Source organism: Lactuca virosa, chromosome 8 (genome assembly GCF_052849685.1).
Source record: "Lactuca virosa cultivar CGN04683 chromosome 8, Lactuca_virosa_CGN04683_v6, whole genome shotgun sequence".
NCBI classification, from domain to species: domain Eukaryota; kingdom Viridiplantae; phylum Streptophyta; class Magnoliopsida; order Asterales; family Asteraceae; genus Lactuca; species Lactuca virosa.
This window is the reverse complement of record NC_136433.1, coordinates 31,863,617-31,880,182: the sequence shown is the minus strand read 5'-3', so window position 1 is coordinate 31,880,182 and position 16,566 is coordinate 31,863,617. Positions and strand designations below refer to the sequence as shown.

At 33.7% G+C, this 16,566-nt stretch overlaps 1 long non-coding RNA gene across 2 annotated transcripts; it reads left to right on the top strand.

Annotated features, from left to right (window-relative positions):
• Positions 1 to 4,804: 4,804 nt before the first annotated feature.
• LOC145128560 (uncharacterized) lies at positions 4,805 to 6,979 on the top strand. 2 transcript variants are annotated; one of them, XR_013716987.1, is made up of 3 exons: positions 4,805 to 5,878; positions 5,969 to 6,071; positions 6,603 to 6,979. It is a non-coding gene; the product is annotated as an uncharacterized LOC145128560 (long non-coding RNA). The 2 variants fall into 2 exon arrangements; XR_013716988.1 differs by having other exon boundaries at positions 4,806 to 5,585.
• The last annotated feature ends 9,587 nt before the right edge of the window (positions 6,980 to 16,566 follow it).

The window sequence follows — 16,566 nt, the reverse complement described above, 5'->3', positions numbered from 1 at the left end:
GCTGCTGTGCGAAATCGGGTGACGTGGCGAAATCCTGGCCGTTGCTTCCTCCCCAAGGCTAGCCACCAGATGGTGACACCTGGCCATGAAACTCGACTAGTTGGAGATCAACTCGACGAGTTTTGGTGATTTCCAGCCTATAAAAAGGGTGTCGGGGCACCCTCATTTCTCACACCTTCCAACTTCTCTTTCTCTTTCTAGAACCTCTCTCTAAGCCTCCCTAACCCCCCTAAAGCCTAGGTAAACCCCCTAGCACCCGAAGGAAGCCCCGAGGCTCCCGGAGTCCCGATAAAAAGGGTCTTTCGGTTCGGAAACGCTGCTCCAAGCAAAGTCCGGTTTTCTATAAAACCCGCTGTAAGTGAGCTACGCCTAACCTATCTTTAGTATAGCTTATGTTTTAATATAGTAATGTTATTAGGACCTTATAATAAGTACTTGGGCTATTATTATGGGTTATATAAGTATCGTTTAACGCTTATATAATAGTAATAATAGCTAGACTATTAATTAGTCTCGGTGAATATTAGACTAAACTCTAGTGGTAATGATACTAGGTTTTGTCCGAGGAAAATTGTGTTAAGAGTAACGAAGTGTTGTCCGAGTGCCGAGTCACCACCTTCTCAAGTGAGTGCATGGTCCCTTTCATCTTACACATAGATATGAAGTATTTTATATAAATTACGTGCTATGTGTGCATATTATCTGAATACTTGCTGTCTATGATGGATGAATGATTTTATACATGTTTTAAATGATTTACATATATATTTATTTTATATCTACAAATATGTTGGGATAAAACATGGGTAGATGAAATAGTTGGTGTGTGATAAAATAAAATGATGAGAGATAGGTGATGATAGGAAGGTGATGATAATTAGGTGATGGATAGGTGATGATGAATCGGTGATGTAGGATGAAAGATACTATAACCTTGTCCGGCAATTTGGAGATGTAGTCATCTACTAGAGTATAGATGGCGACCACGGACTATTATAGACAACCCGTGGAAACACCAGCAGACTTATAACCTGTAGGTGATGAATTACGAGTCCAGGTGATGTTGTGATTGTATATTCATGTGATGATACTCTAACCCTTACTGTGAATTACGAGTTCAGGCGACGTTGTAACTACGTATTCATGCCTTAGGAACGAGCATATACGGAAATGTGAGGTAAAAAGATGAGAGGTAAATATGATATAGGAGATGACCCTTAAGATAATTCTTTAAGGAATATTAAAGAAGATAACGGGGATGGGTAATCGGGTTGATTGTTTGACGCTTAAATATAATAATTATATTATTGTGGGTTGAAAACCCTATGTACTCACCAGGTTTCCCAACCTGACCCACTCCAACTTATTTGTATCACATGTATCGATATGAAGCTACTTTGCACTGAGAGATTTAAAAGAGATGTAGATCACTAGTGTAAATGAATGTAAGTTCTGTTTATGCTTATGTTACTGTATTGACGATGACATCCCAAATGTTTTAAAATGGATAAAAATACATTTCTTCGGAAATGCTTTGATAACGTATTTATCATGTTTTCTGGGAACAAATTCCGCGACATTTTTATTAAAATAGGTACTCTGATTTTTATAAAGCATAAACAAAATTGGTCTTTTCTGGCCGTGAAAATGGGGATGTCACACCGAGTCCCTATTCTTTCATCTGACCCCCTCTCGACTCTACTCGTCGAGTTTAGCAAAGACTCGACGAGTTCTCCTTCTATAATATCATCGAATGAACCTTCATCCGACTCGCCGAGTTGTATGAACAAATCGTCGAGTTTACCTTCATCCTATGAACATGTCCAGTCTGTGACTCGCCGAGTTGTATGAACAAGTCGTCGAGTCCATCTTCAAAGGATTGGGAGATTGCCTTGGACTCGCCGAGTCTGTTCATACACTCGCTGAGTCCCATGATTCCCAGGCCCCTTTTGTGTCTAAATAACTAAGGGAATTCCTTCCCTAACAACTGGTCCATCGACAGAAAGGATTTGGTGGTTAAACCACACCGACTCGCCGAGTCCCAAGAACGGCTCGTCGAGTCTATCCATGACCATTACTATCCAGTCGATTTAAATGGGTCTTAACACCTCAAAACCATAGATCTGGCCTCCTAATGTCCATTTTATACGTAAAGTTCCAAACTTGGTGCACATGCATGGGGTTTTTGACTCAAAAATCCATAAAAGGTACTCTACAATGTGTGTGGGGCTCTCATGGCCATAAAGTTGGCACCTTTATGCCATGAGACCCCCCCACCCCAATGACTCAGATCTGAAAGTAGAACCCCATGAATCACTTCACAAATCTGAAAATGGCTTAGGAAGCCCTAAATGCACCCAAAATCTAAGCCCTAAAGATGAACAACCAAATGGAAGACCAAAACAGGGGGCATTTACCTTGATTGAGCTGAAGATGGAATAAGATCTCTGGATCTCCAAGCCCCAACTTGAACTCTCAAGCTTCTTTCTTCTTCTCAAGCTTCACAAATCACCAAATGCATCAAAATGGCCTTAGATCACACAAAAACGGCTAGGGTTTCGATATGAGGTGTTCTGGGAGCATAAGGGACGATGGAGGCTGGAATAAGATGTTTAAATAGGGTGCAAACCCTCAAATTTAGGGTTTCACCCAAACAACACCTACTCGCCGAGTCAGTCTCCCGACTCGTCGAGTAGGTCACTTAAACTACCCGCAGATCTCGTCCATACTCGACGAGTTGGGCCTCCAACTCGTCGAGTCCCAGAGAAAAATACAAAAGCATTTGAATTAAAAGCATACCAGGACTCGGGTGTTACAACTCCATACGTTAAACAATATTCTTCACCCACTATGTATAGACAGGGGCCAGACATGGAACACCGGAGGGTAGGATCATTTTGGCATAAAGCACTTCTGAAATCCAGCAACCCAAGCGGCCCTCCAAACCAGATTCCCCGTACCGCGAGTGGTTAAAACGATATTATAACGACACTTATATAACTCATAATAATAGCCCAAATATTTATTATAAGGTCCTAATAACATTACTATATTTAAATAAAAACTATATTTAAAATAGCGTAGGCGTATCTTACCTACGGGGGGGGGGGGGGGGGGTTGGATAGAAGTCGGGCTCTGCAGGGGCAGAACTTCCGAGCCGAAATCTCTTCTTTTCAGAGCCGTCGGGCGCTCCGAGGCTTTCTTCTAGCGCTAGGGGAGTTTTGGGAGGTTTAGAGAGAGTGTAGAGAGAAGAAAGAATGAGAAAGATGTGAAGAAAATGAGGGTGGGGGAGGTTCTATTTATAGGGTGAAATATGGCTGAACTTGGTGCCACATGTCACCATCTGGTGGCAAGACTTAGGGAGAAAGCAATGGCCAAGATTATGCCACGTCACCCATTTTCACACCACACTTCCGACTTCTAAAATCCGTAACTTTCGCATATGAGCTCCGTTTTTGACACTCTTTATATCCACGCGTATGTAAAAATAATATCTACAACTTTCATTTTGACTCCGTCGGCTAATTCTCGGCTGATCTTAAATTTAACAGTATGAGGAGATTATACTATTAAATTACCGCGAAAAATTCGTAACTCTTTCATACGGACTCCGTTTTCGTCTTTATTTTTATCGTTGACTTCCTATTAATGAGATATTAAAATCTCATTTAGGTCGCGTAGGCCAAAAACCGCTCGATCTAAAATTCTAGTTTCGGACCGTGCACTGCTATGCCAAATCTTAGAAAATTCATAACTTCCTCATACAAAGTCAGATTTGGGCGTTCTTTTTATGCACGCTCTCGGTTTAACGTATACTATAAATTTTGTTTAGATCACTAATGCCAAAAAGTCCTCTATCATAAATTCACTATTTACGTCTCCCGGTGTCGTGTCGGTTTTGCCGTAAAACTTCGACGTGCCATAACTTCTTCGTTATAACTCGGATTTCGACGTTCTTTATATGTACGGAACCCTTTTAACATATACTAACACTTGGTTAAGATTAATCCTTATAAATAATATTCCATCAATAACTCATTTTTGATGCTTATTGTCTCTAAATTGGCTAGCCCGAATGGACGGGCGTTACATTATGTATGCTTGATGTCTTCGTGATTCATGCATGCTTATGATATGTGTTATATGTTCCGGAAACCGGTCCGATGTCGGGCAAGCTCGATGCAGTATATGTGATTATGTTATATGTTCATGTTTATGTTATGTTCAATTTATGTCGGACTTTGGTCCGATGTCGGGCGGGGCCCGATGCAGTGGGCGGGGCCCAATCTATGCCGGACTTCGGTCCGATGCCGGGCGGGGCCCGATGCATTGGGCAAGGCCCAGTATGTGTTATTGTATGGTATGTGGTAGTTTGGGAGAGCTCACTAAGCTTTGTGCTTACAGTTTTCAGTTTTGGTTTCAGATACTTCTACTAGCAAAGGGAAGGGCTCGGATGATCGCATGGCACACACCACATCTTTCAGCCAGGGATTTATTGAGACTCTGATATATTTTCTCATTTGTTTTTGATACAGTATTTGATATGAGATTTTGAGATACATGACACTTGGTTTTCTTATTGATTATGGATGATTATAGTTTCTTATAATATTTTTAAAACGAAAATTTTGGGTCATATTTTTGGGATGTTTTAAATACAACCGGACTTCAATAAAATAATATTAAAATTTAAATTGTCCAAATTTATAGCTAAAAGTATAATCAAACGATACAGTACAATATCTTATTTCATTTTCGCGTATCTCCTTATCTTTCCGAAATATATTTCCCAAAGTTTAGTTAGGACTTATTCAAATTCTCAGTATTTTTAGGCTGATTAAAAGTGAAAGACTCGTTCAAATAGGAAACGAATCATAATAATACGGAGGAATGCGAGGATTTGCTGCTGCACAATGCTCCGCTTGATCTCACTGTAAACCCTAACCAGCACCGTTTTCCATTTGTCCTGAAATCCACCACCGTCTTTCCACAATCTCTCTAAAAACCTAACACCGTCACTCCACATTTTCTCTAAAAACCTAGACCTAACATTGTTTATAGCTACAACCATTTATCTCCTCATTCCTGTTCCTCTATACCTCCCATCCTCTTCACTGCAAGATCAACTCCCCTTCTCTGTCTATCTCAAAATTCCACTACAACGCCACCATTAAACCATTGTCGCATCTATCTCAGCAAGGATGAAGTCTAAAGCCATTTGGGAAAAAGCAACATTTATGTTCGTGATTGAAAACTCATGTCAATGTTCTTCTCTCCACCTCTCTTGATCCAGGAAGCTCTACGAGTCCTAAAAACACCCATTATCAGCCGCCACTCTCGCCACCGGTCGCCACCATACATGGCCGCGACCTCCACCATCTCCGTCATCATTCTACTTCCCTAATGGTCTGTGTGTGTTAGGACTGGACAAAAAACTGGAAAGAAAAGAAATATCAAACAGATAGGGAGAAAGAGAGGATCGAGGTTGAGAGGGGAGGAGGTAACTGTGGTGGGATCTGATAGGCGGAGAGGTGGTGGTTAACACACATTTCTTCCTTTTCATCAAAAAGCTTTCTATCCCCTAGGTAAGCATCTCATTTTCCTTTATCCACCAGTTCAATCATGTACCCAATTGGGTAGCCACCAATCAACACCGATATCACCACCACCCATGTCTATCTCATCATTCCCCCTCTTTCCTAATCTGATACTGTGATTTGTGGGTTCTAAAATTCTTAAAATAAAATATCCCTTATCGCTTAATTCAAATCCCCATTACATGAGTAGTTTCTCTCTCACAATTTTCGGTTAAGGATTGCATTCCCCTGCCTCTAACCAACCCCTATCGCTCCCTCTTGAGTATGTTGAATTTTAGAAGGTTCTGATGAGATTAAAAGCTATTATGTTAATTGTACTTTTATGATTTTGAATGTTTTAGTAACCAAATTTTACTATTTATTCGATGCAGTTAATTGCTGAAATCTTAGGTTTGCTTCTTTTGTTATTGGGATTGGAGCTATTTAGTTGAGATCCATCGGTCGAAGATACAAAGGCATTTCCATCTCAATAAGGTTTTTTTTTTCATCCTTTATGATTTAGTTTTACTCTTATCGCAAGAGGGTTGTTTTGATCTGGTGAAGATCCGAATTTCTATTTTTTTTTTTAATTCGGATCTGTTGCAGTGCAGTAGGGTTCATCTCCTTTCACACACACACACACACAAATAATTAGATATCACACTGTAAGCTTTTACATTTATATCTACTTTACAAACGCACATATTCATACATATAAAGAGTTTCTATTGTTTCGTTGAAGGACAGCAATATGAAGAGTTCATATTGCTATAAATTGGTTGTGGACCATTTTCTCAGGTTTGGTTTTGGGCACGAATATTGATGTTTTGCTATGCTTGATATTTGTTTTCATGTGTTTTTGTCCATATATGTGTAAATCTTTCATTTTACAGGCATTGAAATATTATATGTAATCTAGGTTATTAATATATATAACCACAAATCTAGGGTAAAGTATGCAAAAATGATCTTCATGGTAAGATTGCTCTGTGGTGGTTTGACTATGTTTCCTGGTAAATCTGACAGGATGAGCACGAAATAAATTTTCTTGCTCCTAGCTGTTTGAAGATCAAGGCAGTGGCGCACCTAGAGGGAAAGTATGGTATCTGGATTGGAGAATCAATTCCCAATAATATTTGGTCATAAGTTATGGAATTTTCTTATTTAATTACAATTACATAAAGAAGTTAGGAGGAATGAGTATGAAAGACAAAAAAAATGCATTCAGATTGGGTATGTTCTTAATTCAATTTTCATGTTTTTGTTTCTTATAACATGCAACATTCAACAATTATGTGCAGGTGCTCTGAGGCCCACCGATTGTTTCTATGTTCCCGATGTTGCAATTTTGTATTGGATACAATTGTCTTTTATGAATAACTTGAAAGTTTTGTTTCTCTCTATCTCAAATGCTAATCCTCTTTATTTTATGGGTGATGTGTGAAACTTGTTTTTATATTGGCAATGCAAATGACGTTGCAGCCATGGTGTCATCTCACTACATATCTAATTTCAAATAATCCATATCTTATCATATGATCCGTCCTCTATCACGTTGATTTTATTATTGTACTACGATCTCCCTTTTGTTTTCCTTTTTTATCAGATGGTTTTGAGTCATAGACATCTTGATAACACTCCATCAAAATTTCAACTTCTCATGTGGCTGTAGGAGGAACAAATTAAAATAGTGATTTTTGTTTCTTATTTTCTTTTCTTATTTTGTTAATATATACAGTAGTGGAAATTCATTTATTTTTTTGAAATATTTGTAATTTTAACTTTGACCAATGATTATATTTTTTTTTTCTATCATTAAGAAAACTACTTTAAACATTTTGTCTATGATTAAAACATATCAGTTATACGCATTCTTATGCAAAAACATGTGTTTGTTAATATATACACTAAAATAGGTTTTTGGACGAAATATAGTCGCCTTTCATCCTATATAGCATGAACTTTATTTACAACAAGAGTTTTTTTTTATCGTTGAACTTTTGACATTTAAAATTATATGTTTGGTTTGGTCTTTTGTAATTAAGTATTTAAGAAACCCTTACTAGACTAAAAACATAAAAAAAAACACTATGTTTATGTATAAGTTTAGTCGGTTTATCCGATAAACTAATTTAGAATCAATATATAAATGAACTACCTATGATATGTCAATTAATCATCAATCATACACATAAACTGGGAAATATTTAAACACTTTCCGGAAAAAAAAACATACGATAAAACCTTCAAACCGAATTTTAATATGCTTTGATTGGTAGTTTTAGTTTTTGGTTGTTTTTTTTCAACAAAACTTATTTCTTTTCTTAATGGTTCGATTGTTTTTCAAAACAGTTATGTTTTTGGGTATTTTTTTTAGTTGGGTTTTGACTTTTTTGCACAAGTCGCAACTTTCGAAAAAAAAAATGCCACTATCAAAAATACACTTATTTAATTTTAGAATAGATTTTTTTTTTGTTAAAAAGCCAAATAAACAAAATCAAAACATTTTATGCCTTTATTAAATCAATCAACAAGAGTATTTATAATACTCATAAAGTAGTTGGTTAAAGGCATTAAGGAAAATCATGTTATTTAGCTAAGAAAGAGAAGTCTTAATGATCTCCTTTTAACACTTTTGACTAATTAACAACTTCTTAATCGTAGAAATAAAATTATTTATCGAAATAAAACTAATCCCTTAAAAACTATTTGCCAAAATGAATTAAAGTCTTGAAATGAATTAGAGACTTTAAGTAGAAAAATTCGTGAAAACTGAAAATGAATGAAGAAAACTAATGAAGAACACTCCCCCTTCTTAGTATTGTTGCCAAAGCATTTGGTTTGAAAAAATCAGTTAATGTTATTATTTTTATATAATACTATTACACAGTGTTGTTTAAACCAATTGGTTTTATAATAACAATACACAGAACTGTTTGAAGCCATCATTGTATTTGACATCAGGTAACACCTACCGTAATGCAAGATGTAGTGTTTGCATGTTTGTGTATGTATGTGATAGTGTGTGCATGTGACTCCATCGTGTGTGGTTATTTGTAAAAAGAAGTGATAGTAAGCTGCTATTTCTTGATAATAAATGAATGTAAGTTAGTATATCTTGCATTACAATTTTTAAATGCAAGAAATAGTAACTTGTATTTGTTTATAAAAGTGTGTTGCTATTTCTTGCTAATAAAGGAAAATAAATTGCTATATCTTGCATTTAGTATATGGATGTAAGTTGAAAATTTGGCACCTAATGTATGAAAGAAGTCCAACATAGTCGTAATCATGGATCATGTTATCCTTATTATAAGCTTGATTAATACAAGAAAAAACAAGTTACTTTAATTTTAGATTCCTTTTTTCCTTATTAATAACATAAAAGTTTAACTATTTTGTTGTCGTAGTGTCATTTGGGAGCTTCTGATATGATACTTTGGTCATTTATGTCGAGTTCAATATGATTGATTTTTATGGTACAAAAAGGAAGCGATTAGTGGCTACGTTTGCCTACTTTTATCGGATTAGTGGCTACCTTTGCCTACTTTTATCGGATATTAGTGGCTCTTCGTCTTTTGAAGATCTCTACACTGTCAACTACGTAAAGCACATAACTATTTGCGCAAAAGAACTAATCGTCTCTAGAAATTAATTTCTGAAAAAGATATTCACACCCGTCGCTTAGTGCGGGTAAACGGCTAGTGTGTGTGTGTGTATATATATATATATATATATATATATATATATATATATATATATATATAACTCGTAAATGTCAAAACTTTAAAGTGAAATCGTAACCTTGTACAATATACTCATATTTTTCTAGCTTTTTATGTAAAAAAAGTAGCACATGGCCCACAGGCCCAAAAGCTTGACCAAGTTCAACTAAGGGGTCGTTTGATAGTTGCTAACTGGGTTAGAAGTTCTGACCGAGTTAACTTCTGACTGAAACTTGTTGTTTGATTTTGCTTATGACTGACCGTGCAAAATGACTATATTACCCTCAAACAACATTTTTTATAATAATTCATTTATGATTTACCATTTAATTTATAACATTAAATTTTTATATAAACATTACAGCTAGGATAACATTTTTTTATAATAAGCAAAACATTTGTCATATCTAAGTCCTAATTTGAATAGAATATACCAAAGTAAAACAAATACATTCATAAGAGCAAACAACTTCCAAGTTCCAAGTTACATGAATCAAAAATAAAACTGAATGCAATCTCATAACAAACAAAAAATTAAATTACACAACTGAGTTCTTGCATCTTCACGTTTAACTTGAAAAATTATAGATATAGTTTTACCAATTACACATTGTAGAGTTCTATCCTTACAGCAAGATCAAACATTATTATCAAAATCACGTGAAGCTCTAGCATACAAACATCAAACTGTTGTAGATGCTACATCTTTCAAATCATTTGGATTCATGTGAAGCTCCTTCAAATTGGTTGTAGGAGCTCCCATCAAAGAAGAATTTTTGTCCTTCTAGAAACTGAGAAATACAAATACCATTTAGAGCAACAAAATCCTTGCACAACAACAACAACAAATAATCATGAGCATAACAAAATAATGAACAAGAAAATCATGTAGAGCAAGATCAAGGCAAGAAAATCACATCAATTACTACTCCTAGAGCATCAAGCTATTCATTAGAACTAACAAGACTATACTGTCTGATAGGATCATAATCAGTTTCTCCACATTACTAGTTGGACCCCCTCAAATCCAACTCATAAGAAATCAATGATCTCTGTTCTTGTAGTTGATTCAACATTAGAACATTAGATAATAATAAACCAATAGTAAAAAACCATAAGCATAATTGAAATATTAAGCAACTTGAAGCAGGAAAACGATCCAGAACACTAAAAACATATATGAAACGCCTAAGAACCGATGACAGTGATCATTAATTCGGAATTCAAATGGAGAAATTTTTTACCTTATGCAACAACTAGGGCTTTAGTGAGAAGAACAATACCAATCAATAATTAGGTCTTTGAACAATCGATTTGGAAATGTTTTGCAGAGATAAAGAGGGGACGAGAGAAGAAACTAACAATGAAGGAGAGAGACGGCGGAGGACGAGTCTGGCGACAGCGGTTGCGACGAGGATGGAGGAAGGCGACGGTGGAGGAGGAGGCCGGTAGTTGAGGAGGAAGCGATGAAGCTTAAGACTTGCATTCGTTCATGACTTTAGCGACGAAGAAGAAGATGCGTTAAGGAGCACGTGTGATTTGGGATAAGGGCAACCAAAAGATTTTTCTCGGTCAGGTGTGATTTTTTTGTGGACCGAATCAGCCATTATTTGTGGACCGACTCAGACATATGGAATGGGTCAGATACAAATCAAACAGTCTGACTGTATTTGATCGGACCGAGTCAGACAAAAACGTCTGACCGGACCGGGTAAGCATCAAATCAAACAGGCCCTAAGATTGGGGAAGTCTCCGATGTCTTTAGGTCTAAAAACCTAAGCTTTTAGGGGCCTAATGCCCTAATCGATTAAAGAAAGAGTTCGATTCACATTTACACATACATTTTGTCATAATATAAAAAGGTGTCGGCTTCGGATTCAAAAACAAAACTGTAAAAAATTCTTATACTTTGATTCTGTTGAAAGAAAAAAAACTGTAATTTAATCATTTAAACCAGTAAACACGAACAAAACACCATTGTGTCCGGTTAATATCAGGTTTTAAGGATTAAATTGCAAATAATAATGTTAATACTAATAATAATAATAATAATAATAATAATAATAATAATAATAATTATAATTATAAAAAATCATGTATGACTTTTTCATTAATAAAGTTAGCGTTAAGCACTTTTGTAGAGATTTTCTTTTTTTATATATATACTAAATTTATTTGAAGAAAACTTGTATTTATTTATTAAAAACAAAAAATAAAGATACCATCTATATCCCTTTCACTAGGAAACTCATATTTTGTTATTAAAAAAACACAATAATTATAAGTTATATATCATTTTTAGGATTTTTTTTTTCTAATTCTCTTTAGTAAATACCATTATTACATTCATAAATATATCATTTAAATACAATTCATAAATAGAGTTTCATTATATATGTGGCCTAGAAAGAACACTATGTGGACAATTGTGATGGTGATGATGGCGGCTCGGAGATAAAGAATGCAGAAGCTAGGTTGGAGATGGTGTTGATGGGGGCTACTGATGTTTTGTGGTGAAGATAGTGTTGTTGGTGACAAATGGTGGTGGTGAGAGAGTGTGTTGGTAGGGATGTGTAAATATGAGAGCTTTTATGGTAAATGGTGGTGGTGGTGACAAAGTGTGTGTTGTTGGTGATTAAATATATATAATAAATTTTTTGTTGATTTGTCGCAAGAAGTGTATTTGTAGGCCAAATAGTGTATATGACGGAGCCCTATTTAGGAATCATAGTTGAACAAAGCACAAATAATCAACAACATCAACAATTCTTTGAAAGTGACTTATAAAGTAAAACTCACTACAAATAACTTAATCACTCTATACAACCAACCTTACTACAACCCTCAACTTATTCTACACTCAATCTACCTAGAAGATGATAAAAAATTATAGGAGCAGAAGAACTATGAACAAACGCTATGAGAAAACCCTAATTGATCGAGAGAATGAAGTGAGTGTGTGTGAGCGATCTGTGTGTTATAAGAGCTCATACACACACCAAACACATTATATATGTTGAATCATAACCGAGTATGGATATAACCCGCATATTCTCTAAACTTTGAATGAAAGCGAGCCGCAACCCATAAAATTCCATAGTATGTTAGAAAATACCCTCCTGCAACATATCTTAACAAAACAAACCAAAACCCTAAAACACATAAATAATAAATAATATATAAATATTAAAAAAGGATATAAGAAAATGATATATAACAATGAGAAGTTTTAAAATAAGCAGATGTCACATAACTCAACAAATAACGTTTGATAAGCCTTTATTTTTTGAGGTATCGTTCGATTGTAAAAGGATCTTCTGTAAGTTGTAGTTTTATGCTAAACATTTTACACCTAATACTTGAAAAGTCAACAATGAAGTAGTGTTTGGCCTAGAAATGCACTTCTTACAATAAATCAACAAAATTCTCTTAAGTTATATAGGATATAGATGGTATATTTATAATTGTAGTAATGATATTTATTAAAGAGAATCACAAAAAAAAATTCAAAAATGATATATAAATAATAAATTATCATTATTATGTTTTTTAAAGAAAAAAATTATCTTTATTTTGAGTTTTTTAATAAATAAATAATAGTTTTCTTCAAACAAATTTAATATATATATATATATATATATATATATATATATATATAATCTCCAGAAAAGTTATTAAACTTTAACCTTATTAACGAAAAAATCATCCATGAATTATTATTATTATTATTATTATTATTTGCAATTTAACACTTAAAACCGACGCTAACATATTACAGGGTTATTTTGCGAGTGTTTACCGGTTCAATAGTTAAATTGCACAAAAAAAAAATCAGAGTGAATTTTTTGCCAATAGAATCAAATATAAGGATTTTAATGCAGATTTCTGTATAAACAACTACAAATGCCCACTTTTTGAAACAAGAACTTATTTATATGTTGTTGACGATAAAGATAGACGAGTCCAAAGGAGAAAGTTCCTATGACGTGAAACAAATAGATCGTATTTTTTCAACGCATTTTCTGTATTTTGAACCAACTCAAAAGTTTCATAAATTTTGGCTCATTGTTGGTGAGGTTAAAGATTAATGCAATTGTGTCGTTCGAGACCGCAACGATTATTTTGAATTAAGAGATTGTTTTTTAAAGTGTGGTTACATAAATCCAACAATCATCTTTTTATAATATATGTAGGATGTAAAATGGTCGAAAGACTCGGACTCTAATTAATGAATCCACTCGACTCTCACTAACAATAATATAACTCCAACCAAAACCCACTCTTAGTAAATAATTAGGCTATGTTTGACGTATTAGCTGAAAAGTTAGCTGATAGTTGAAAAGCTAGCTGTTAAATAAAAAGTTAGTTGATAGTTGAAAAGCTAGCTGATAGCTGAAAAGTTAGCTGATAAAAAATGACGTTTGGTAAAACTAGCTGAAAGATATAAAATTACACAAAAGGGCATTTAAGAAAATGTGTTTCTATAATTAATTAAATGATATATTTGGAAAATTTTAAAAAGCTCCAAAAAAGCTAGTCTAAGTAGCTTTTTAAAAACCTGACTTGTAAGCTAGCTTATAAGCTACTTTTTGGGTTGCCAAACACAACATAAAAAATTTCGAAAAATAAGCTAGTCGTGGCGCGTCAAACACAACCTTAGTATAAAAGCCTTTAAAAATAAAAAATCATTAAATAAATAACTGAATATTTTGTTAAGCTTAAAGCATACTTAATTCCATTTTCATCCTCAAAATTAATTTTGTCCATACAATTTGTTATCATTTTACAAAATTTAACTAAAAAGTAATTAGTGTTTTATGACACATCAATCTACTACACCAATCTATATCATTAAGTTTACTTTTTAGGTGAATGATGGTAATTATATAATTATTACTTGACTAACTTTTTTACTTAACTTCATTATAATATAATCATTATTGTTTTATTATTTAATAATATTTTTATTACTAAATTTATTAGAAATTAATAATTTTAAACTTAAATTTTGTTAAGGTAATAGAAACACAATAATATTGTTTTTATAATATAATAATATAAATAACATTATTAAAAAATTCCAAATAAATTTTCTAACAATTTTTTATTCTTGTTTTTAATCGTAAATCCACAAATTTAATACATTTTTTTTTATTTTCCATAAACCTAATATCATTTTTTTAAACGACGGGGTTAGTGGTTAGAAGTTAGTATCACAAAATCGTTAAACGCTTAGATTAAAACTCGAGACCTCCAATCTAAAAGATAAATAAATTTTGACCACTAACCTCGTCGTTTTTTTAACTTTTTTTAAAAAAAAAAATTTATGCTTTAAATGATTAAGATACCCTTACAAGTATATTAGTGTAATTAGATTAAATAATAAATAAAGTCATAATTTTTTTGAAACGACAAATCTAATCTACTCGTAAACTACACATTAATTCCAGCTATGTCCACAACGAAACTTGAACCATCAAACTTAAGAAAAGTGACAACATTGGATACCGCTGAGATCACAATATTGCTCACCTATTAACTCATCAATATAAATTTAATTTTGTCAATACCAAAGGGATTCTAGCCCAGCGGTATCCAGTGTTGTTTTTTCTTTTTGAGGTTGAGGGTTTAAGTTCCGTCATGAAAATAGAAGGATTTGAAAAATAGTTTTGGAGTAAGTTAGATTACTGTTTAAAAAAAAATTATATTATTATTAACTGACAGCAACATTAAATAAGTTTGTATAATAAATTATAAAACATTATGAATAATTTTTTTTAAAATGATGAACTCACGTATATTTGTAAATCTATATTTTATTCTTGTGCCACTAACTTTTGGACGAAGAAACATTTCCATCAACTAGTACAAAAAAAAGTTAATAATAAGCGTGAACATATTAGATAAAATGAGTGCATATGAATACTTATAAAATGTGTGTCCTTATAAATATTAAAATATAAATGATTTCCAGAAAAAACAATATAAAAATGTTGATTTTGAAAAAAAAAATACAAATAAAATAAGTCTCTACATAAAAGTTTATTGGAAATTGAAAAATAAAAAACATGTGAAAACTAACCAATCATATGTGCCTATCTGCCAAATACCACCGTGAATAGCTAATAATGAAAATTAGATTGATGTGTAAGGCTAAAGGGAGTGGTAACACCTTTAACACTTTGTCATGTCAGATTTTATTAATCCACCTAAGCATTTGTTATCAAACCATAACACCTTCTAAAAGATAAGGAATAGTTGTAAAAGAATTTAATTAGAACTGAGTTTGGAGAAAAAAAAGAAAAAAAGAAAAGCAAATTGAACCAACCAACCAAAGCCCGCACTCTCTCCTTCTCTCTTCTCTCTCTTCTCATTACCAATATAGTGAGGCAAAGCTTGGCGAGCACTCTAACATTTTAATTGGAATGGTATAACATGTTTAACAAATGTTTTGGCGAGAGGCAGTGTTGTAAAACTCCCCGAGTTGGCCGATTACTCCTCCGAATACTCGCTACTCGGCCCCTGACCGAGGCGAGTTACAGAATCCCGAGTACTCCCCGATCGGCCCCCTTATTCAACTGAGCAGTGTTGTAAAACTCGGTCAACTCGGTGATTAATATGTATAATATACTTAATGATTTATTATTTAACACTCACACATGTGATTATTACTACATATATATATCTTAAATTTTCAGTAATTATTCACAAAGTGAGACCATTATGTGTTTTTCAGTTTTTGTGTATTCACGTGTATCTAATTTTGTTATATATTTCAATCAACTTATGATTTTGAAATATATAATTTCCCTAAAAATATTTCAACCTAAATTACCGAATCCGAGTACTCCCCGAGTACTCTCAAGAACTCACTACTCGGTAGTCGGCCGAACAGGTACCGAGTAGCGAGTTCTACAACCTTGGCGAGAGGGGTGGCGCTCAAGCCTAATAGATGTATAATAGAGTGATGTATAAAGAAATTGCCTTTGTCGAATACAACAAAACTTGGGTTCAGTTCGACTTAAAATTGCCAAATTTGGGGAAACGGTGGATGCTTCCACTTCCATTGAATTAGATGAAGGGAATGGAGGATATTCCATGTGGTGACGTGGCTGGATCTCAACCCTTAGTTTTACCTAACCCTTTCATCATCTATTTATGTGGAGGCGTGCTACTACTCTGTGCCTTTCATGAAAATAAGTAAAATAACCGTATTTAAATATACATATTTAATATTATTATCTTATCTATGTTACACTAATTTT